This window comes from Mytilus trossulus, chromosome 9, assembly GCF_036588685.1.
Source record: "Mytilus trossulus isolate FHL-02 chromosome 9, PNRI_Mtr1.1.1.hap1, whole genome shotgun sequence".
NCBI lineage: Eukaryota > Metazoa > Mollusca > Bivalvia > Mytilida > Mytilidae > Mytilus > Mytilus trossulus.
Genome location: NC_086381.1, coordinates 63163844 through 63184526, shown reverse-complemented (window position 1 = coordinate 63184526; position 20683 = coordinate 63163844). Strand labels below are relative to the sequence as shown.

The 20683-nt window shown below is 34.4% G+C and overlaps 18 non-coding genes across 18 annotated transcripts; all 18 read right to left on the bottom strand.

The window, feature by feature from the left end:
• Window positions 1–310: 310 nt before the first annotated feature.
• Window positions 311–503, bottom strand: LOC134685746 (U2 spliceosomal RNA). The gene has a single exon (XR_010101371.1). It is a non-coding gene; the product is annotated as a U2 spliceosomal RNA (small nuclear RNA).
• Window positions 504–1479: 976 nt separating this feature from the next.
• On the bottom strand, window positions 1480–1672 carry LOC134685745 (U2 spliceosomal RNA). Its single transcript, XR_010101370.1, has one exon. It is a non-coding gene; the product is annotated as a U2 spliceosomal RNA (small nuclear RNA).
• Window positions 1673–2648: 976 nt separating this feature from the next.
• Window positions 2649–2841, bottom strand: LOC134685744 (U2 spliceosomal RNA). The gene has a single exon (XR_010101369.1). It is a non-coding gene; the product is annotated as a U2 spliceosomal RNA (small nuclear RNA).
• A 976-nt stretch (window positions 2842–3817) lies between these two features.
• LOC134685742 (U2 spliceosomal RNA) lies at window positions 3818–4010 on the bottom strand. The gene has a single exon (XR_010101367.1). It is a non-coding gene; the product is annotated as a U2 spliceosomal RNA (small nuclear RNA).
• A 976-nt stretch (window positions 4011–4986) lies between these two features.
• Window positions 4987–5179, bottom strand: LOC134685741 (U2 spliceosomal RNA). Its single transcript, XR_010101366.1, has one exon. It is a non-coding gene; the product is annotated as a U2 spliceosomal RNA (small nuclear RNA).
• A 976-nt stretch (window positions 5180–6155) lies between these two features.
• Window positions 6156–6348, bottom strand: LOC134685740 (U2 spliceosomal RNA). The gene has a single exon (XR_010101365.1). It is a non-coding gene; the product is annotated as a U2 spliceosomal RNA (small nuclear RNA).
• Window positions 6349–7324: 976 nt separating this feature from the next.
• Window positions 7325–7517, bottom strand: LOC134685739 (U2 spliceosomal RNA). The gene has a single exon (XR_010101364.1). It is a non-coding gene; the product is annotated as a U2 spliceosomal RNA (small nuclear RNA).
• Window positions 7518–8493: 976 nt separating this feature from the next.
• LOC134685738 (U2 spliceosomal RNA) lies at window positions 8494–8686 on the bottom strand. Its single transcript, XR_010101363.1, has one exon. It is a non-coding gene; the product is annotated as a U2 spliceosomal RNA (small nuclear RNA).
• Window positions 8687–9662: 976 nt separating this feature from the next.
• LOC134685737 (U2 spliceosomal RNA) lies at window positions 9663–9855 on the bottom strand. The gene has a single exon (XR_010101362.1). It is a non-coding gene; the product is annotated as a U2 spliceosomal RNA (small nuclear RNA).
• Window positions 9856–10831: 976 nt separating this feature from the next.
• On the bottom strand, window positions 10832–11024 carry LOC134685736 (U2 spliceosomal RNA). Its single transcript, XR_010101361.1, has one exon. It is a non-coding gene; the product is annotated as a U2 spliceosomal RNA (small nuclear RNA).
• A 976-nt stretch (window positions 11025–12000) lies between these two features.
• Window positions 12001–12193, bottom strand: LOC134685735 (U2 spliceosomal RNA). Its single transcript, XR_010101360.1, has one exon. It is a non-coding gene; the product is annotated as a U2 spliceosomal RNA (small nuclear RNA).
• Window positions 12194–13169: 976 nt separating this feature from the next.
• On the bottom strand, window positions 13170–13362 carry LOC134685734 (U2 spliceosomal RNA). Its single transcript, XR_010101359.1, has one exon. It is a non-coding gene; the product is annotated as a U2 spliceosomal RNA (small nuclear RNA).
• Window positions 13363–14338: 976 nt separating this feature from the next.
• Window positions 14339–14531, bottom strand: LOC134685733 (U2 spliceosomal RNA). The gene has a single exon (XR_010101358.1). It is a non-coding gene; the product is annotated as a U2 spliceosomal RNA (small nuclear RNA).
• A 976-nt stretch (window positions 14532–15507) lies between these two features.
• LOC134685731 (U2 spliceosomal RNA) lies at window positions 15508–15700 on the bottom strand. The gene has a single exon (XR_010101356.1). It is a non-coding gene; the product is annotated as a U2 spliceosomal RNA (small nuclear RNA).
• Window positions 15701–16676: 976 nt separating this feature from the next.
• LOC134685730 (U2 spliceosomal RNA) lies at window positions 16677–16869 on the bottom strand. Its single transcript, XR_010101355.1, has one exon. It is a non-coding gene; the product is annotated as a U2 spliceosomal RNA (small nuclear RNA).
• Window positions 16870–17845: 976 nt separating this feature from the next.
• Window positions 17846–18038, bottom strand: LOC134685729 (U2 spliceosomal RNA). Its single transcript, XR_010101354.1, has one exon. It is a non-coding gene; the product is annotated as a U2 spliceosomal RNA (small nuclear RNA).
• A 976-nt stretch (window positions 18039–19014) lies between these two features.
• On the bottom strand, window positions 19015–19207 carry LOC134685728 (U2 spliceosomal RNA). Its single transcript, XR_010101353.1, has one exon. It is a non-coding gene; the product is annotated as a U2 spliceosomal RNA (small nuclear RNA).
• Window positions 19208–20182: 975 nt separating this feature from the next.
• LOC134685727 (U2 spliceosomal RNA) lies at window positions 20183–20375 on the bottom strand. Its single transcript, XR_010101352.1, has one exon. It is a non-coding gene; the product is annotated as a U2 spliceosomal RNA (small nuclear RNA).
• Between the last annotated feature and the right edge of the window lie 308 nt (window positions 20376–20683).

Here is a 20683-nt window from a genome sequence, read left to right as displayed (position 1 = left end):
GGAACGAGAATACATTATTACACTGACATATGCTGTTATGAATACAAGCGAGAGAGAAAAAGAGAAAAAAAAAAACCATCACATTATTAGAAAAGAAAAAAATACTTTTCAGAGAACAGACATAAAAAAATAAAATAATATGCGATTTATTTTACATGCGCGAGAAGTAGAATTAATTTACAACAATGAGTAAAACTATACAATACATAACATAAAATAATATAGAAAAAGTATTAGAGAATATTTTACTGGGGCTGTTTCTCAGACTATAGAAGGAGCTATTTTTCTATTTTATTTTTCTCCCCGAAATGGGGAGTGAGCCGATCCTGGAGGTACTGCAATACCAGGCCAACTCGTGGCAAGAGCGGTGCAAGCACCTAACATCTCACCTAGTTGCAAAAATCAGTTTAATATCGAAGTACCCACATGGGGTACGTATCAGATATTAAGCTGATAAGAACAGATACTACACTTTGATCTTAGCCAAAAGGCCGAGAAGCGATACTCAAATGTTTCCGAGTTTCCAAAGCCTATAAATCCTATGTCTTACTCAGACACGGTGTTTTAATTTTAAAACAAGCTACACAAATTTTGCAAATGTATATACAAAAAGCACACGAAACACGAGATCTTGCTTTGCTTTAATTACCCAACAGCATGAAACGATTTCTGCATGACAAAACTGGTGTGAAAATAAAAAAAGCGGCTTGTGAAATACGGCAAGTCGCAATAAAAGGGAGAATGCATTTTTAAACGTATGTCATACGTATACGTATTCGTATTTAATCTTAATCGAACAAAACAACATGACAATTTTAATTCATTCTATGTCCGACGAACGCAGATTTCAAAGCCTTGAAAATTTCATTGATCACAAAATAAATTCAACGCTTTTTCACAATCAGCACGGACTTTTCACTCTGTCGTTTAAATAAAAAACACACAAACAGTTCATCTGTTCTATTTTTTAAAGGAATTAACCGGTACAGCTATGTTTAAATTAATTTTAAAAGGAGGAAAAAACTTACCGGCCGACTGTAGTTTCCATCGTTTGCCCTCGTTCTGAGGCGACGTCGCTATTAACGATGATTGAAACAGTAGAAGGGGACGTAATTATTTTCCCCGCGTTTTTCCGTAACGCTAAAAATTTATATAGAGTTTGTTTTAAAGGAACGAGAATACATTATTACACTGACATATGCTGTTATGAATACAAGCGAGAGAGAAAAAGAGAAAAAAAAAAACCATCACATTATTAGAAAAGAAAAAAATACTTTTCAGAGAACAGACATAAAAAAATAAAATAATATGCGATTTATTTTACATGCGCGAGAAGTAGAATTAATTTACAACAATGAGTAAAACTATACAATACATAACATAAAATAATATAGAAAAAGTATTAGAGAATATTTTACTGGGGCTGTTTCTCAGACTATAGAAGGAGCTATTTTTCTATTTTAATTTTCTCCCCGAAATGGGGAGTGAGCCGATCCTGGAGGTACTGCAATACCAGGCCAACTCGTGGCAAGAGCGGTGCAAGCACCTAACATCTCACCTAGTTGCAAAAATCAGTTTAATATCGAAGTACCCACATGGGGTACGTATCAGATATTAAGCTGATAAGAACAGATACTACACTTTGATCTTAGCCAAAAGGCCGAGAAGCGATACTCAAATGTTTCCGAGTTTCCAAAGCCTATAAATCCTATGTCTTACTCAGACACGGTGTTTTAATTTTAAAACAAGCTACACAAATTTTGCAAATGTATATACAAAAAGCACACGAAACACGAGATCTTGCTTTGCTTTAATTACCCAACAGCATGAAACGATTTCTGCATGACAAAACTGGTGTGAAAATAAAAAAAGCGGCTTGTGAAATACGGCAAGTCGCAATAAAAGGGAGAATGCATTTTTAAACGTATGTCATACGTATACGTATTCGTATTTAATCTTAATCGAACAAAACAACATGACAATTTTAATTCATTCTATGTCCGACGAACGCAGATTTCAAAGCCTTGAAAATTTCATTGATCACAAAATAAATTCAACGCTTTTTCACAATCAGCACGGACTTTTCACTCTGTCGTTTAAATAAAAAACACACAAACAGTTCATCTGTTCTATTTTTTAAAGGAATTAACCGGTACAGCTATGTTTAAATTAATTTTAAAAGGAGGAAAAAACTTACCGGCCGACTGTAGTTTCCATCGTTTGCCCTCGTTCTGAGGCGACGTCGCTATTAACGATGATTGAAACAGTAGAAGGGGACGTAATTATTTTCCCCGCGTTTTTCCGTAACGCTAAAAATTTATATAGAGTTTGTTTTAAAGGAACGAGAATACATTATTACACTGACATATGCTGTTATGAATACAAGCGAGAGAGAAAAAGAGAAAAAAAAAAACCATCACATTATTAGAAAAGAAAAAAATACTTTTCAGAGAACAGACATAAAAAAATAAAATAATATGCGATTTATTTTACATGCGCGAGAAGTAGAATTAATTTACAACAATGAGTAAAACTATACAATACATAACATAAAATAATATAGAAAAAGTATTAGAGAATATTTTACTGGGGCTGTTTCTCAGACTATAGAAGGAGCTATTTTTCTATTTTAATTTTCTCCCCGAAATGGGGAGTGAGCCGATCCTGGAGGTACTGCAATACCAGGCCAACTCGTGGCAAGAGCGGTGCAAGCACCTAACATCTCACCTAGTTGCAAAAATCAGTTTAATATCGAAGTACCCACATGGGGTACGTATCAGATATTAAGCTGATAAGAACAGATACTACACTTTGATCTTAGCCAAAAGGCCGAGAAGCGATACTCAAATGTTTCCGAGTTTCCAAAGCCTATAAATCCTATGTCTTACTCAGACACGGTGTTTTAATTTTAAAACAAGCTACACAAATTTTGCAAATGTATATACAAAAAGCACACGAAACACGAGATCTTGCTTTGCTTTAATTACCCAACAGCATGAAACGATTTCTGCATGACAAAACTGGTGTGAAAATAAAAAAAGCGGCTTGTGAAATACGGCAAGTCGCAATAAAAGGGAGAATGCATTTTTAAACGTATGTCATACGTATACGTATTCGTATTTAATCTTAATCGAACAAAACAACATGACAATTTTAATTCATTCTATGTCCGACGAACGCAGATTTCAAAGCCTTGAAAATTTCATTGATCACAAAATAAATTCAACGCTTTTTCACAATCAGCACGGACTTTTCACTCTGTCGTTTAAATAAAAAACACACAAACAGTTCATCTGTTCTATTTTTTAAAGGAATTAACCGGTACAGCTATGTTTAAATTAATTTTAAAAGGAGGAAAAAACTTACCGGCCGACTGTAGTTTCCATCGTTTGCCCTCGTTCTGAGGCGACGTCGCTATTAACGATGATTGAAACAGTAGAAGGGGACGTAATTATTTTCCCCGCGTTTTTCCGTAACGCTAAAAATTTATATAGAGTTTGTTTTAAAGGAACGAGAATACATTATTACACTGACATATGCTGTTATGAATACAAGCGAGAGAGAAAAAGAGAAAAAAAAAAACCATCACATTATTAGAAAAGAAAAAAATACTTTTCAGAGAACAGACATAAAAAAATAAAATAATATGCGATTTATTTTACATGCGCGAGAAGTAGAATTAATTTACAACAATGAGTAAAACTATACAATACATAACATAAAATAATATAGAAAAAGTATTAGAGAATATTTTACTGGGGCTGTTTCTCAGACTATAGAAGGAGCTATTTTTCTATTTTAATTTTCTCCCCGAAATGGGGAGTGAGCCGATCCTGGAGGTACTGCAATACCAGGCCAACTCGTGGCAAGAGCGGTGCAAGCACCTAACATCTCACCTAGTTGCAAAAATCAGTTTAATATCGAAGTACCCACATGGGGTACGTATCAGATATTAAGCTGATAAGAACAGATACTACACTTTGATCTTAGCCAAAAGGCCGAGAAGCGATACTCAAATGTTTCCGAGTTTCCAAAGCCTATAAATCCTATGTCTTACTCAGACACGGTGTTTTAATTTTAAAACAAGCTACACAAATTTTGCAAATGTATATACAAAAAGCACACGAAACACGAGATCTTGCTTTGCTTTAATTACCCAACAGCATGAAACGATTTCTGCATGACAAAACTGGTGTGAAAATAAAAAAAGCGGCTTGTGAAATACGGCAAGTCGCAATAAAAGGGAGAATGCATTTTTAAACGTATGTCATACGTATACGTATTCGTATTTAATCTTAATCGAACAAAACAACATGACAATTTTAATTCATTCTATGTCCGACGAACGCAGATTTCAAAGCCTTGAAAATTTCATTGATCACAAAATAAATTCAACGCTTTTTCACAATCAGCACGGACTTTTCACTCTGTCGTTTAAATAAAAAACACACAAACAGTTCATCTGTTCTATTTTTTAAAGGAATTAACCGGTACAGCTATGTTTAAATTAATTTTAAAAGGAGGAAAAAACTTACCGGCCGACTGTAGTTTCCATCGTTTGCCCTCGTTCTGAGGCGACGTCGCTATTAACGATGATTGAAACAGTAGAAGGGGACGTAATTATTTTCCCCGCGTTTTTCCGTAACGCTAAAAATTTATATAGAGTTTGTTTTAAAGGAACGAGAATACATTATTACACTGACATATGCTGTTATGAATACAAGCGAGAGAGAAAAAGAGAAAAAAAAAAACCATCACATTATTAGAAAAGAAAAAAATACTTTTCAGAGAACAGACATAAAAAAATAAAATAATATGCGATTTATTTTACATGCGCGAGAAGTAGAATTAATTTACAACAATGAGTAAAACTATACAATACATAACATAAAATAATATAGAAAAAGTATTAGAGAATATTTTACTGGGGCTGTTTCTCAGACTATAGAAGGAGCTATTTTTCTATTTTAATTTTCTCCCCGAAATGGGGAGTGAGCCGATCCTGGAGGTACTGCAATACCAGGCCAACTCGTGGCAAGAGCGGTGCAAGCACCTAACATCTCACCTAGTTGCAAAAATCAGTTTAATATCGAAGTACCCACATGGGGTACGTATCAGATATTAAGCTGATAAGAACAGATACTACACTTTGATCTTAGCCAAAAGGCCGAGAAGCGATACTCAAATGTTTCCGAGTTTCCAAAGCCTATAAATCCTATGTCTTACTCAGACACGGTGTTTTAATTTTAAAACAAGCTACACAAATTTTGCAAATGTATATACAAAAAGCACACGAAACACGAGATCTTGCTTTGCTTTAATTACCCAACAGCATGAAACGATTTCTGCATGACAAAACTGGTGTGAAAATAAAAAAAGCGGCTTGTGAAATACGGCAAGTCGCAATAAAAGGGAGAATGCATTTTTAAACGTATGTCATACGTATACGTATTCGTATTTAATCTTAATCGAACAAAACAACATGACAATTTTAATTCATTCTATGTCCGACGAACGCAGATTTCAAAGCCTTGAAAATTTCATTGATCACAAAATAAATTCAACGCTTTTTCACAATCAGCACGGACTTTTCACTCTGTCGTTTAAATAAAAAACACACAAACAGTTCATCTGTTCTATTTTTTAAAGGAATTAACCGGTACAGCTATGTTTAAATTAATTTTAAAAGGAGGAAAAAACTTACCGGCCGACTGTAGTTTCCATCGTTTGCCCTCGTTCTGAGGCGACGTCGCTATTAACGATGATTGAAACAGTAGAAGGGGACGTAATTATTTTCCCCGCGTTTTTCCGTAACGCTAAAAATTTATATAGAGTTTGTTTTAAAGGAACGAGAATACATTATTACACTGACATATGCTGTTATGAATACAAGCGAGAGAGAAAAAGAGAAAAAAAAAAACCATCACATTATTAGAAAAGAAAAAAATACTTTTCAGAGAACAGACATAAAAAAATAAAATAATATGCGATTTATTTTACATGCGCGAGAAGTAGAATTAATTTACAACAATGAGTAAAACTATACAATACATAACATAAAATAATATAGAAAAAGTATTAGAGAATATTTTACTGGGGCTGTTTCTCAGACTATAGAAGGAGCTATTTTTCTATTTTAATTTTCTCCCCGAAATGGGGAGTGAGCCGATCCTGGAGGTACTGCAATACCAGGCCAACTCGTGGCAAGAGCGGTGCAAGCACCTAACATCTCACCTAGTTGCAAAAATCAGTTTAATATCGAAGTACCCACATGGGGTACGTATCAGATATTAAGCTGATAAGAACAGATACTACACTTTGATCTTAGCCAAAAGGCCGAGAAGCGATACTCAAATGTTTCCGAGTTTCCAAAGCCTATAAATCCTATGTCTTACTCAGACACGGTGTTTTAATTTTAAAACAAGCTACACAAATTTTGCAAATGTATATACAAAAAGCACACGAAACACGAGATCTTGCTTTGCTTTAATTACCCAACAGCATGAAACGATTTCTGCATGACAAAACTGGTGTGAAAATAAAAAAAGCGGCTTGTGAAATACGGCAAGTCGCAATAAAAGGGAGAATGCATTTTTAAACGTATGTCATACGTATACGTATTCGTATTTAATCTTAATCGAACAAAACAACATGACAATTTTAATTCATTCTATGTCCGACGAACGCAGATTTCAAAGCCTTGAAAATTTCATTGATCACAAAATAAATTCAACGCTTTTTCACAATCAGCACGGACTTTTCACTCTGTCGTTTAAATAAAAAACACACAAACAGTTCATCTGTTCTATTTTTTAAAGGAATTAACCGGTACAGCTATGTTTAAATTAATTTTAAAAGGAGGAAAAAACTTACCGGCCGACTGTAGTTTCCATCGTTTGCCCTCGTTCTGAGGCGACGTCGCTATTAACGATGATTGAAACAGTAGAAGGGGACGTAATTATTTTCCCCGCGTTTTTCCGTAACGCTAAAAATTTATATAGAGTTTGTTTTAAAGGAACGAGAATACATTATTACACTGACATATGCTGTTATGAATACAAGCGAGAGAGAAAAAGAGAAAAAAAAAAACCATCACATTATTAGAAAAGAAAAAAATACTTTTCAGAGAACAGACATAAAAAAATAAAATAATATGCGATTTATTTTACATGCGCGAGAAGTAGAATTAATTTACAACAATGAGTAAAACTATACAATACATAACATAAAATAATATAGAAAAAGTATTAGAGAATATTTTACTGGGGCTGTTTCTCAGACTATAGAAGGAGCTATTTTTCTATTTTAATTTTCTCCCCGAAATGGGGAGTGAGCCGATCCTGGAGGTACTGCAATACCAGGCCAACTCGTGGCAAGAGCGGTGCAAGCACCTAACATCTCACCTAGTTGCAAAAATCAGTTTAATATCGAAGTACCCACATGGGGTACGTATCAGATATTAAGCTGATAAGAACAGATACTACACTTTGATCTTAGCCAAAAGGCCGAGAAGCGATACTCAAATGTTTCCGAGTTTCCAAAGCCTATAAATCCTATGTCTTACTCAGACACGGTGTTTTAATTTTAAAACAAGCTACACAAATTTTGCAAATGTATATACAAAAAGCACACGAAACACGAGATCTTGCTTTGCTTTAATTACCCAACAGCATGAAACGATTTCTGCATGACAAAACTGGTGTGAAAATAAAAAAAGCGGCTTGTGAAATACGGCAAGTCGCAATAAAAGGGAGAATGCATTTTTAAACGTATGTCATACGTATACGTATTCGTATTTAATCTTAATCGAACAAAACAACATGACAATTTTAATTCATTCTATGTCCGACGAACGCAGATTTCAAAGCCTTGAAAATTTCATTGATCACAAAATAAATTCAACGCTTTTTCACAATCAGCACGGACTTTTCACTCTGTCGTTTAAATAAAAAACACACAAACAGTTCATCTGTTCTATTTTTTAAAGGAATTAACCGGTACAGCTATGTTTAAATTAATTTTAAAAGGAGGAAAAAACTTACCGGCCGACTGTAGTTTCCATCGTTTGCCCTCGTTCTGAGGCGACGTCGCTATTAACGATGATTGAAACAGTAGAAGGGGACGTAATTATTTTCCCCGCGTTTTTCCGTAACGCTAAAAATTTATATAGAGTTTGTTTTAAAGGAACGAGAATACATTATTACACTGACATATGCTGTTATGAATACAAGCGAGAGAGAAAAAGAGAAAAAAAAAAACCATCACATTATTAGAAAAGAAAAAAATACTTTTCAGAGAACAGACATAAAAAAATAAAATAATATGCGATTTATTTTACATGCGCGAGAAGTAGAATTAATTTACAACAATGAGTAAAACTATACAATACATAACATAAAATAATATAGAAAAAGTATTAGAGAATATTTTACTGGGGCTGTTTCTCAGACTATAGAAGGAGCTATTTTTCTATTTTAATTTTCTCCCCGAAATGGGGAGTGAGCCGATCCTGGAGGTACTGCAATACCAGGCCAACTCGTGGCAAGAGCGGTGCAAGCACCTAACATCTCACCTAGTTGCAAAAATCAGTTTAATATCGAAGTACCCACATGGGGTACGTATCAGATATTAAGCTGATAAGAACAGATACTACACTTTGATCTTAGCCAAAAGGCCGAGAAGCGATACTCAAATGTTTCCGAGTTTCCAAAGCCTATAAATCCTATGTCTTACTCAGACACGGTGTTTTAATTTTAAAACAAGCTACACAAATTTTGCAAATGTATATACAAAAAGCACACGAAACACGAGATCTTGCTTTGCTTTAATTACCCAACAGCATGAAACGATTTCTGCATGACAAAACTGGTGTGAAAATAAAAAAAGCGGCTTGTGAAATACGGCAAGTCGCAATAAAAGGGAGAATGCATTTTTAAACGTATGTCATACGTATACGTATTCGTATTTAATCTTAATCGAACAAAACAACATGACAATTTTAATTCATTCTATGTCCGACGAACGCAGATTTCAAAGCCTTGAAAATTTCATTGATCACAAAATAAATTCAACGCTTTTTCACAATCAGCACGGACTTTTCACTCTGTCGTTTAAATAAAAAACACACAAACAGTTCATCTGTTCTATTTTTTAAAGGAATTAACCGGTACAGCTATGTTTAAATTAATTTTAAAAGGAGGAAAAAACTTACCGGCCGACTGTAGTTTCCATCGTTTGCCCTCGTTCTGAGGCGACGTCGCTATTAACGATGATTGAAACAGTAGAAGGGGACGTAATTATTTTCCCCGCGTTTTTCCGTAACGCTAAAAATTTATATAGAGTTTGTTTTAAAGGAACGAGAATACATTATTACACTGACATATGCTGTTATGAATACAAGCGAGAGAGAAAAAGAGAAAAAAAAAAACCATCACATTATTAGAAAAGAAAAAAATACTTTTCAGAGAACAGACATAAAAAAATAAAATAATATGCGATTTATTTTACATGCGCGAGAAGTAGAATTAATTTACAACAATGAGTAAAACTATACAATACATAACATAAAATAATATAGAAAAAGTATTAGAGAATATTTTACTGGGGCTGTTTCTCAGACTATAGAAGGAGCTATTTTTCTATTTTAATTTTCTCCCCGAAATGGGGAGTGAGCCGATCCTGGAGGTACTGCAATACCAGGCCAACTCGTGGCAAGAGCGGTGCAAGCACCTAACATCTCACCTAGTTGCAAAAATCAGTTTAATATCGAAGTACCCACATGGGGTACGTATCAGATATTAAGCTGATAAGAACAGATACTACACTTTGATCTTAGCCAAAAGGCCGAGAAGCGATACTCAAATGTTTCCGAGTTTCCAAAGCCTATAAATCCTATGTCTTACTCAGACACGGTGTTTTAATTTTAAAACAAGCTACACAAATTTTGCAAATGTATATACAAAAAGCACACGAAACACGAGATCTTGCTTTGCTTTAATTACCCAACAGCATGAAACGATTTCTGCATGACAAAACTGGTGTGAAAATAAAAAAAGCGGCTTGTGAAATACGGCAAGTCGCAATAAAAGGGAGAATGCATTTTTAAACGTATGTCATACGTATACGTATTCGTATTTAATCTTAATCGAACAAAACAACATGACAATTTTAATTCATTCTATGTCCGACGAACGCAGATTTCAAAGCCTTGAAAATTTCATTGATCACAAAATAAATTCAACGCTTTTTCACAATCAGCACGGACTTTTCACTCTGTCGTTTAAATAAAAAACACACAAACAGTTCATCTGTTCTATTTTTTAAAGGAATTAACCGGTACAGCTATGTTTAAATTAATTTTAAAAGGAGGAAAAAACTTACCGGCCGACTGTAGTTTCCATCGTTTGCCCTCGTTCTGAGGCGACGTCGCTATTAACGATGATTGAAACAGTAGAAGGGGACGTAATTATTTTCCCCGCGTTTTTCCGTAACGCTAAAAATTTATATAGAGTTTGTTTTAAAGGAACGAGAATACATTATTACACTGACATATGCTGTTATGAATACAAGCGAGAGAGAAAAAGAGAAAAAAAAAAACCATCACATTATTAGAAAAGAAAAAAATACTTTTCAGAGAACAGACATAAAAAAATAAAATAATATGCGATTTATTTTACATGCGCGAGAAGTAGAATTAATTTACAACAATGAGTAAAACTATACAATACATAACATAAAATAATATAGAAAAAGTATTAGAGAATATTTTACTGGGGCTGTTTCTCAGACTATAGAAGGAGCTATTTTTCTATTTTATTTTTCTCCCCGAAATGGGGAGTGAGCCGATCCTGGAGGTACTGCAATACCAGGCCAACTCGTGGCAAGAGCGGTGCAAGCACCTAACATCTCACCTAGTTGCAAAAATCAGTTTAATATCGAAGTACCCACATGGGGTACGTATCAGATATTAAGCTGATAAGAACAGATACTACACTTTGATCTTAGCCAAAAGGCCGAGAAGCGATACTCAAATGTTTCCGAGTTTCCAAAGCCTATAAATCCTATGTCTTACTCAGACACGGTGTTTTAATTTTAAAACAAGCTACACAAATTTTGCAAATGTATATACAAAAAGCACACGAAACACGAGATCTTGCTTTGCTTTAATTACCCAACAGCATGAAACGATTTCTGCATGACAAAACTGGTGTGAAAATAAAAAAAGCGGCTTGTGAAATACGGCAAGTCGCAATAAAAGGGAGAATGCATTTTTAAACGTATGTCATACGTATACGTATTCGTATTTAATCTTAATCGAACAAAACAACATGACAATTTTAATTCATTCTATGTACGACGAACGCAGATTTCAAAGCCTTGAAAATTTCATTGATCACAAAATAAATTCAACGCTTTTTCACAATCAGCACGGACTTTTCACTCTGTCGTTTAAATAAAAAACACACAAACAGTTCATCTGTTCTATTTTTTAAAGGAATTAACCGGTACAGCTATGTTTAAATTAATTTTAAAAGGAGGAAAAAACTTACCGGCCGACTGTAGTTTCCATCGTTTGCCCTCGTTCTGAGGCGACGTCGCTATTAACGATGATTGAAACAGTAGAAGGGGACGTAATTATTTTCCCCGCGTTTTTCCGTAACGCTAAAAATTTATATAGAGTTTGTTTTAAAGGAACGAGAATACATTATTACACTGACATATGCTGTTATGAATACAAGCGAGAGAGAAAAAGAGAAAAAAAAAAACCATCACATTATTAGAAAAGAAAAAAATACTTTTCAGAGAACAGACATAAAAAAATAAAATAATATGCGATTTATTTTACATGCGCGAGAAGTAGAATTAATTTACAACAATGAGTAAAACTATACAATACATAACATAAAATAATATAGAAAAAGTATTAGAGAATATTTTACTGGGGCTGTTTCTCAGACTATAGAAGGAGCTATTTTTCTATTTTAATTTTCTCCCCGAAATGGGGAGTGAGCCGATCCTGGAGGTACTGCAATACCAGGCCAACTCGTGGCAAGAGCGGTGCAAGCACCTAACATCTCACCTAGTTGCAAAAATCAGTTTAATATCGAAGTACCCACATGGGGTACGTATCAGATATTAAGCTGATAAGAACAGATACTACACTTTGATCTTAGCCAAAAGGCCGAGAAGCGATACTCAAATGTTTCCGAGTTTCCAAAGCCTATAAATCCTATGTCTTACTCAGACACGGTGTTTTAATTTTAAAACAAGCTACACAAATTTTGCAAATGTATATACAAAAAGCACACGAAACACGAGATCTTGCTTTGCTTTAATTACCCAACAGCATGAAACGATTTCTGCATGACAAAACTGGTGTGAAAATAAAAAAAGCGGCTTGTGAAATACGGCAAGTCGCAATAAAAGGGAGAATGCATTTTTAAACGTATGTCATACGTATACGTATTCGTATTTAATCTTAATCGAACAAAACAACATGACAATTTTAATTCATTCTATGTCCGACGAACGCAGATTTCAAAGCCTTGAAAATTTCATTGATCACAAAATAAATTCAACGCTTTTTCACAATCAGCACGGACTTTTCACTCTGTCGTTTAAATAAAAAACACACAAACAGTTCATCTGTTCTATTTTTTAAAGGAATTAACCGGTACAGCTATGTTTAAATTAATTTTAAAAGGAGGAAAAAACTTACCGGCCGACTGTAGTTTCCATCGTTTGCCCTCGTTCTGAGGCGACGTCGCTATTAACGATGATTGAAACAGTAGAAGGGGACGTAATTATTTTCCCCGCGTTTTTCCGTAACGCTAAAAATTTATATAGAGTTTGTTTTAAAGGAACGAGAATACATTATTACACTGACATATGCTGTTATGAATACAAGCGAGAGAGAAAAAGAGAAAAAAAAAAACCATCACATTATTAGAAAAGAAAAAAATACTTTTCAGAGAACAGACATAAAAAAATAAAATAATATGCGATTTATTTTACATGCGCGAGAAGTAGAATTAATTTACAACAATGAGTAAAACTATACAATACATAACATAAAATAATATAGAAAAAGTATTAGAGAATATTTTACTGGGGCTGTTTCTCAGACTATAGAAGGAGCTATTTTTCTATTTTAATTTTCTCCCCGAAATGGGGAGTGAGCCGATCCTGGAGGTACTGCAATACCAGGCCAACTCGTGGCAAGAGCGGTGCAAGCACCTAACATCTCACCTAGTTGCAAAAATCAGTTTAATATCGAAGTACCCACATGGGGTACGTATCAGATATTAAGCTGATAAGAACAGATACTACACTTTGATCTTAGCCAAAAGGCCGAGAAGCGATACTCAAATGTTTCCGAGTTTCCAAAGCCTATAAATCCTATGTCTTACTCAGACACGGTGTTTTAATTTTAAAACAAGCTACACAAATTTTGCAAATGTATATACAAAAAGCACACGAAACACGAGATCTTGCTTTGCTTTAATTACCCAACAGCATGAAACGATTTCTGCATGACAAAACTGGTGTGAAAATAAAAAAAGCGGCTTGTGAAATACGGCAAGTCGCAATAAAAGGGAGAATGCATTTTTAAACGTATGTCATACGTATACGTATTCGTATTTAATCTTAATCGAACAAAACAACATGACAATTTTAATTCATTCTATGTCCGACGAACGCAGATTTCAAAGCCTTGAAAATTTCATTGATCACAAAATAAATTCAACGCTTTTTCACAATCAGCACGGACTTTTCACTCTGTCGTTTAAATAAAAAACACACAAACAGTTCATCTGTTCTATTTTTTAAAGGAATTAACCGGTACAGCTATGTTTAAATTAATTTTAAAAGGAGGAAAAAACTTACCGGCCGACTGTAGTTTCCATCGTTTGCCCTCGTTCTGAGGCGACGTCGCTATTAACGATGATTGAAACAGTAGAAGGGGACGTAATTATTTTCCCCGCGTTTTTCCGTAACGCTAAAAATTTATATAGAGTTTGTTTTAAAGGAACGAGAATACATTATTACACTGACATATGCTGTTATGAATACAAGCGAGAGAGAAAAAGAGAAAAAAAAAAACCATCACATTATTAGAAAAGAAAAAAATACTTTTCAGAGAACAGACATAAAAAAATAAAATAATATGCGATTTATTTTACATGCGCGAGAAGTAGAATTAATTTACAACAATGAGTAAAACTATACAATACATAACATAAAATAATATAGAAAAAGTATTAGAGAATATTTTACTGGGGCTGTTTCTCAGACTATAGAAGGAGCTATTTTTCTATTTTAATTTTCTCCCCGAAATGGGGAGTGAGCCGATCCTGGAGGTACTGCAATACCAGGCCAACTCGTGGCAAGAGCGGTGCAAGCACCTAACATCTCACCTAGTTGCAAAAATCAGTTTAATATCGAAGTACCCACATGGGGTACGTATCAGATATTAAGCTGATAAGAACAGATACTACACTTTGATCTTAGCCAAAAGGCCGAGAAGCGATACTCAAATGTTTCCGAGTTTCCAAAGCCTATAAATCCTATGTCTTACTCAGACACGGTGTTTTAATTTTAAAACAAGCTACACAAATTTTGCAAATGTATATACAAAAAGCACACGAAACACGAGATCTTGCTTTGCTTTAATTACCCAACAGCATGAAACGATTTCTGCATGACAAAACTGGTGTGAAAATAAAAAAAGCGGCTTGTGAAATACGGCAAGTCGCAATAAAAGGGAGAATGCATTTTTAAACGTATGTCATACGTATACGTATTCGTATTTAATCTTAATCGAACAAAACAACATGACAATTTTAATTCATTCTATGTCCGACGAACGCAGATTTCAAAGCCTTGAAAATTTCATTGATCACAAAATAAATTCAACGCTTTTTCACAATCAGCACGGACTTTTCACTCTGTCGTTTAAATAAAAAACACACAAACAGTTCATCTGTTCTATTTTTTAAAGGAATTAACCGGTACAGCTATGTTTAAATTAATTTTAAAAGGAGGAAAAAACTTACCGGCCGACTGTAGTTTCCATCGTTTGCCCTCGTTCTGAGGCGACGTCGCTATTAACGATGATTGAAACAGTAGAAGGGGACGTAATTATTTTCCCCGCGTTTTTCCGTAACGCTAAAAATTTATATAGAGTTTGTTTTAAAGGAACGAGAATACATTATTACACTGACATATGCTGTTATGAATACAAGCGAGAGAGAAAAAGAGAAAAAAAAAAACCATCACATTATTAGAAAAGAAAAAAATACTTTTCAGAGAACAGACATAAAAAAATAAAATAATATGCGATTTATTTTACATGCGCGAGAAGTAGAATTAATTTACAACAATGAGTAAAACTATACAATACATAACATAAAATAATATAGAAAAAGTATTAGAGAATATTTTACTGGGGCTGTTTCTCAGACTATAGAAGGAGCTATTTTTCTATTTTAATTTTCTCCCCGAAATGGGGAGTGAGCCGATCCTGGAGGTACTGCAATACCAGGCCAACTCGTGGCAAGAGCGGTGCAAGCACCTAACATCTCACCTAGTTGCAAAAATCAGTTTAATATCGAAGTACCCACATGGGGTACGTATCAGATATTAAGCTGATAAGAACAGATACTACACTTTGATCTTAGCCAAAAGGCCGAGAAGCGATACTCAAATGTTTCCGAGTTTCCAAAGCCTATAAATCCTATGTCTTACTCAGACACGGTGTTTTAATTTTAAAACAAGCTACACAAATTTTGCAAATGTATATACAAAAAGCACACGAAACACGAGATCTTGCTTTGCTTTAATTACCCAACAGCATGAAACGATTTCTGCATGACAAAACTGGTGTGAAAATAAAAAAAGCGGCTTGTGAAATACGGCAAGTCGCAATAAAAGGGAGAATGCATTTTTAAACGTATGTCATACGTATACGTATTCGTATTTAATCTTAATCGAACAAAACAACATGACAATTTTAATTCATTCTATGTCCGACGAACGCAGATTTCAAAGCCTTGAAAATTTCATTGATCACAAAATAAATTCAACGCTTTTTCACAATCAGCACGGACTTTTCACTCTGTCGTTTAAATAAAAAACACACAAACAGTTCATCTGTTCTATTTTTTAAAGGAATTAACCGGTACAGCTATGTTTAAATTAATTTTAAAAGGAGGAAAAAACTTACCGGCCGACTGTAGTTTCCATCGTTTGCCCTCGTTCTGAGGCGACGTCGCTATTAACGATGATTGAAACAGTAGAAGGGGACGTAATTATTTTCCCCGCGTTTTTCCGTAACGCTAAAAATTTATATAGAGTTTGTTTTAAAGGAACGAGAATACATTATTACACTGACATATGCTGTTATGAATACAAGCGAGAGAGAAAAAGAGAAAAAAAAAAACCATCACATTATTAGAAAAGAAAAAAATACTTTTCAGAGAACAGACATAAAAAAATAAAATAATATGCGATTTATTTTACATGCGCGAGAAGTAGAATTAATTTACAACAATGAGTAAAACTATACAATACATAACATAAAATAATATAGAAAAAGTATTAGAGAATATTTTACTGGGGCTGTTTCTCAGACTATAGAAGGAGCTATTTTTCTATTTTAATTTTCTCCCCGAAATGGGGAGTGAGCCGATCCTGGAGGTACTGCAATACCAGGCCAACTCGTGGCAAGAGCGGTGCAAGCACCTAACATCTCACCTAGTTGCAAAAATCAGTTTAATATCGAAGTACCCACATGGGGTACGTATCAGATATTAAGCTGATAAGAACAGATACTACACTTTGATCTTAGCCAAAAGGCCGAGAAGCGATACTCAAATGTTTCCGAGTTTCCAAAGCCTATAAATCCTATGTCTTACTCAGACACGGTGTTTTAATTTTAAAACAAGCTACACAAATTTTGCAAATGTATATACAAAAAGCACACGAAACACGAGATCTTGCTTTGCTTTAATTACCCAACAGCATGAAACGATTTCTGCATGACAAAACTGGTGTGAAAATAAAAAAAGCGGCTTGTGAAATACGGCAAGTCGCAATAAAAGGGAGAATGCATTTTTAAACGTATGTCATACGTATACGTATTCGTATTTAATCTTAATCGAACAAAACAACATGACAATTTTAATTCATTCTATGTCCGACGAACGCAGATTTCAAAGCCTTGAAAATTTCATTGATCACAAAATAAATTCAACGCTTTTTCACAATCAGCACGGACTTTTCACTCTGTCGTTTAAATAAAAAACACACAAACAGTTCATCTGTTCTATTTTTTAAAGGAATTAACCGGTACAGCTATGTTTAAATTAATTTTAAAAGGAGGAAAAAACTTACCGGCCGACTGTAGTTTCCATCGTTTGCCCTCGTTCTGAGGCGACGTCGCTATTAACGATGATTGAAACAGTAGAAGGGGACGTAATTATTTTCCCCGCGTTTTTCCGTAACGCTAAAAATTTATATAGAGTTTGTTTTAAAGGAACGAGAATACATTATTACACTGACATATGCTGTTATGAATACAAGCGAGAGAGAAAAAGAGAAAAAAAAAAACCATCACATTATTAGAAAAGAAAAAAATACTTTTCAGAGAACAGACATAAAAAAATAAAATAATATGCGATTTATTTTACATGCGCGAGAAGTAGAATTAATTTACAACAATGAGTAAAACTATACAATACATAACATAAAATAATATAGAAAAAGTATTAGAGAATATTTTACTGGGGCTGTTTCTCAGACTATAGAAGGAGCTATTTTTCTATTTTAATTTTCTCCCCGAAATGGGGAGTGAGCCGATCCTGGAGGTACTGCAATACCAGGCCAACTCGTGGCAAGAGCGGTGCAAGCACCTAACATCTCACCTAGTTGCAAAAATCAGTTTAATATCGAAGTACCCACATGGGGTACGTATCAGATATTAAGCTGATAAGAACAGATACTACACTTTGATCTTAGCCAAAAGGCCGAGAAGCGATACTCAAATGTTTCCGAGTTTCCAAAGCCTATAAATCCTATGTCTTACTCAGACACGGTGTTTTAATTTTAAAACAAGCTACACAAATTTTGCAAATGTATATACAAAAAGCACACGAAACACGAGATCTTGCTTTGCTTTAATTACCCAACAGCATGAAACGATTTCTGCATGACAAAACTGGTGTGAAAATAAAAAAAGCGGCTTGTGAAATACGGCAAGTCGCAATAAAAGGGAGAATGCATTTTTAAACGTATGTCATACGTATACGTATTCGTATTTAATCTTAATCGAACAAAACAACATGACAATTTTAATTCATTCTATGTCCGACGAACGCAGATTTCAAAGCCTTGAAAATTTCATTGATCACAAAATAAATTCAACGCTTTTTCACAATCAGCACGGACTTTTCACTCTGTCGTTTAAATAAAAAACACACAAACAGTTCATCTGTTCTATTTTTTAAAGGAATTAACCGGTACAGCTATGTTTAAATTAATTTTAAAAGGAGGAAAAAACTTACCGGCCGACTGTAGTTTCCATCGTTTGCCCTCGTTCTGAGGCGACGTCGCTATTAACGATGATTGAAACAGTAGAAGGGGACGTAATTATTTTCCCCGCGTTTTTCCGTAACGCTAAAAATTTATATAGAGTTTGTTTTAAAGGAACGAGAATACATTATTACACTGACATATGCTGTTATGAATACAAGCGAGAGAGAAAAAGAGAAAAAAAAAAACCATCACATTATTAGAAAAGAAAAAAATACTTTTCAGAGAACAGACATAAAAAAATAAAATAATATGCGATTTATTTTACATGCGCGAGAAGTAGAATTAATTTACAACAATGAGTAAAACTATACAATACATAACATAAAATAATATAGAAAAAGTATTAGAGAATATTTTACTGGGGCTGTTTCTCAGACTATAGAAGGAGCTATTTTTCTATTTTAATTTTCTCCCCGAAATGGGGAGTGAGCCGATCCTGGAGGTACTGCAATACCAGGCCAACTCGTGGCAAGAGCGGTGCAAGCACCTAACATCTCACCTAGTTGCAAAAATCAGTTTAATATCGAAGTACCCACATGGGGTACGTATCAGATATTAAGCTGATAAGAACAGATACTACACTTTGATCTTAGCCAAAAGGCCGAGAAGCGATACTCAAATGTTTCCGAGTTTCCAAAGCCTATAAATCCTATGTCTTACTCAGACACGGTGTTTTAATTTTAAAACAAGCTACACAAATTTTGCAAATGTATATACAAAAAGCACACGAAACACGAGATCTTGCTTTGCTTTAATTACCCAACAGCATGAAACGATTTCTGCATGACAAAACTGGTGTGAAAATAAAAAAAGCGGCTTGTGAAATACGGCAAGTCGCAATAAAAGGGAGAATGCATTTTTAAACGTATGTCATACGTATACGTATTCGTATTTAATCTTAATCGAACAAAACAACATGACAATTTTAATTCATTCTATGTCCGACGAACGCAGATTTCAAAGCCTTGAAAATTTCATTGATCACAAAATAAATTCAACGCTTTTTCACAATCAGCACGGACTTTTCACTCTGTCGTTTAAATAAAAAACACACAAACAGTTCATCTGTTCTATTTTTTAAAGGAATTAACCGGTACAGCTATGTTTAAATTAATTTTAAAAGGAGGAAAAAACTTACCGGCCGACTGTAGTTTCCATCGTTTGCCCTCGTTCTGAGGCGACGTCGCTATTAACGATGATTGAAACAGTAGAAGGGGACGTAATTATTTTCCCCGCGTTTTTCCGTAACGCTAAAAATTTATATAGAGTTTGTTTTAAAGGAACGAGAATACATTATTACACTGACATATGCTGTTATGAATACAAGCGAGAGAGAAAAAGAGAAAAAAAAAAAACCATCACATTATTAGAAAAGAAAAAAATACTTTTCAGAGAACAGACATAAAAAAATAAAATAATATGCGATTTATTTTACATGCGCGAGAAGTAGAATTAATTTACAACAATGAGTAAAACTATACAACATAACATAAAATAATATAGAAAAAGTATTAGAGAATATTTTACTGGGGCTGTTTCTCAGACTATAGAAGGAGCTATTTTTCTATTTTAATTTTCTCCCCGAAATGGGGAGTGAGCCGATCCTGGAGGTACTGCAATACCAGGCCAACTCGTGGCAAGAGCGGTGCAAGCACCTAACATCTCACCTAGTTGCAAAAATCAGTTTAATATCGAAGTACCCACATGGGGTACGTATCAGATATTAAGCTGATAAGAACAGATACTACACTTTGATCTTAGCCAAAAGGCCGAGAAGCGATACTCAAATGTTTCCGAGTTTCCAAAGCCTATAAATCCTATGTCTTACTCAGACACGGTGTTTTAATTTTAAAACAAGCTACACAAATTTTGCAAATGTATATACAAAAAGCACACGAAACACGAGATCTTGCTTTGCTTTAATTACCCAACAGCATGAAACGATTTCTGCATGACAAAACTGGTGTGAAAATAAAAAAAGCGGCTTGTGAAATACGGCAAGTCGCAATAAAAGGGAGAATGCATTTTTAAACGTATGTCATACGTATACGTATTCGTATTTAATCTTAATCGAACAAAACAACATGAC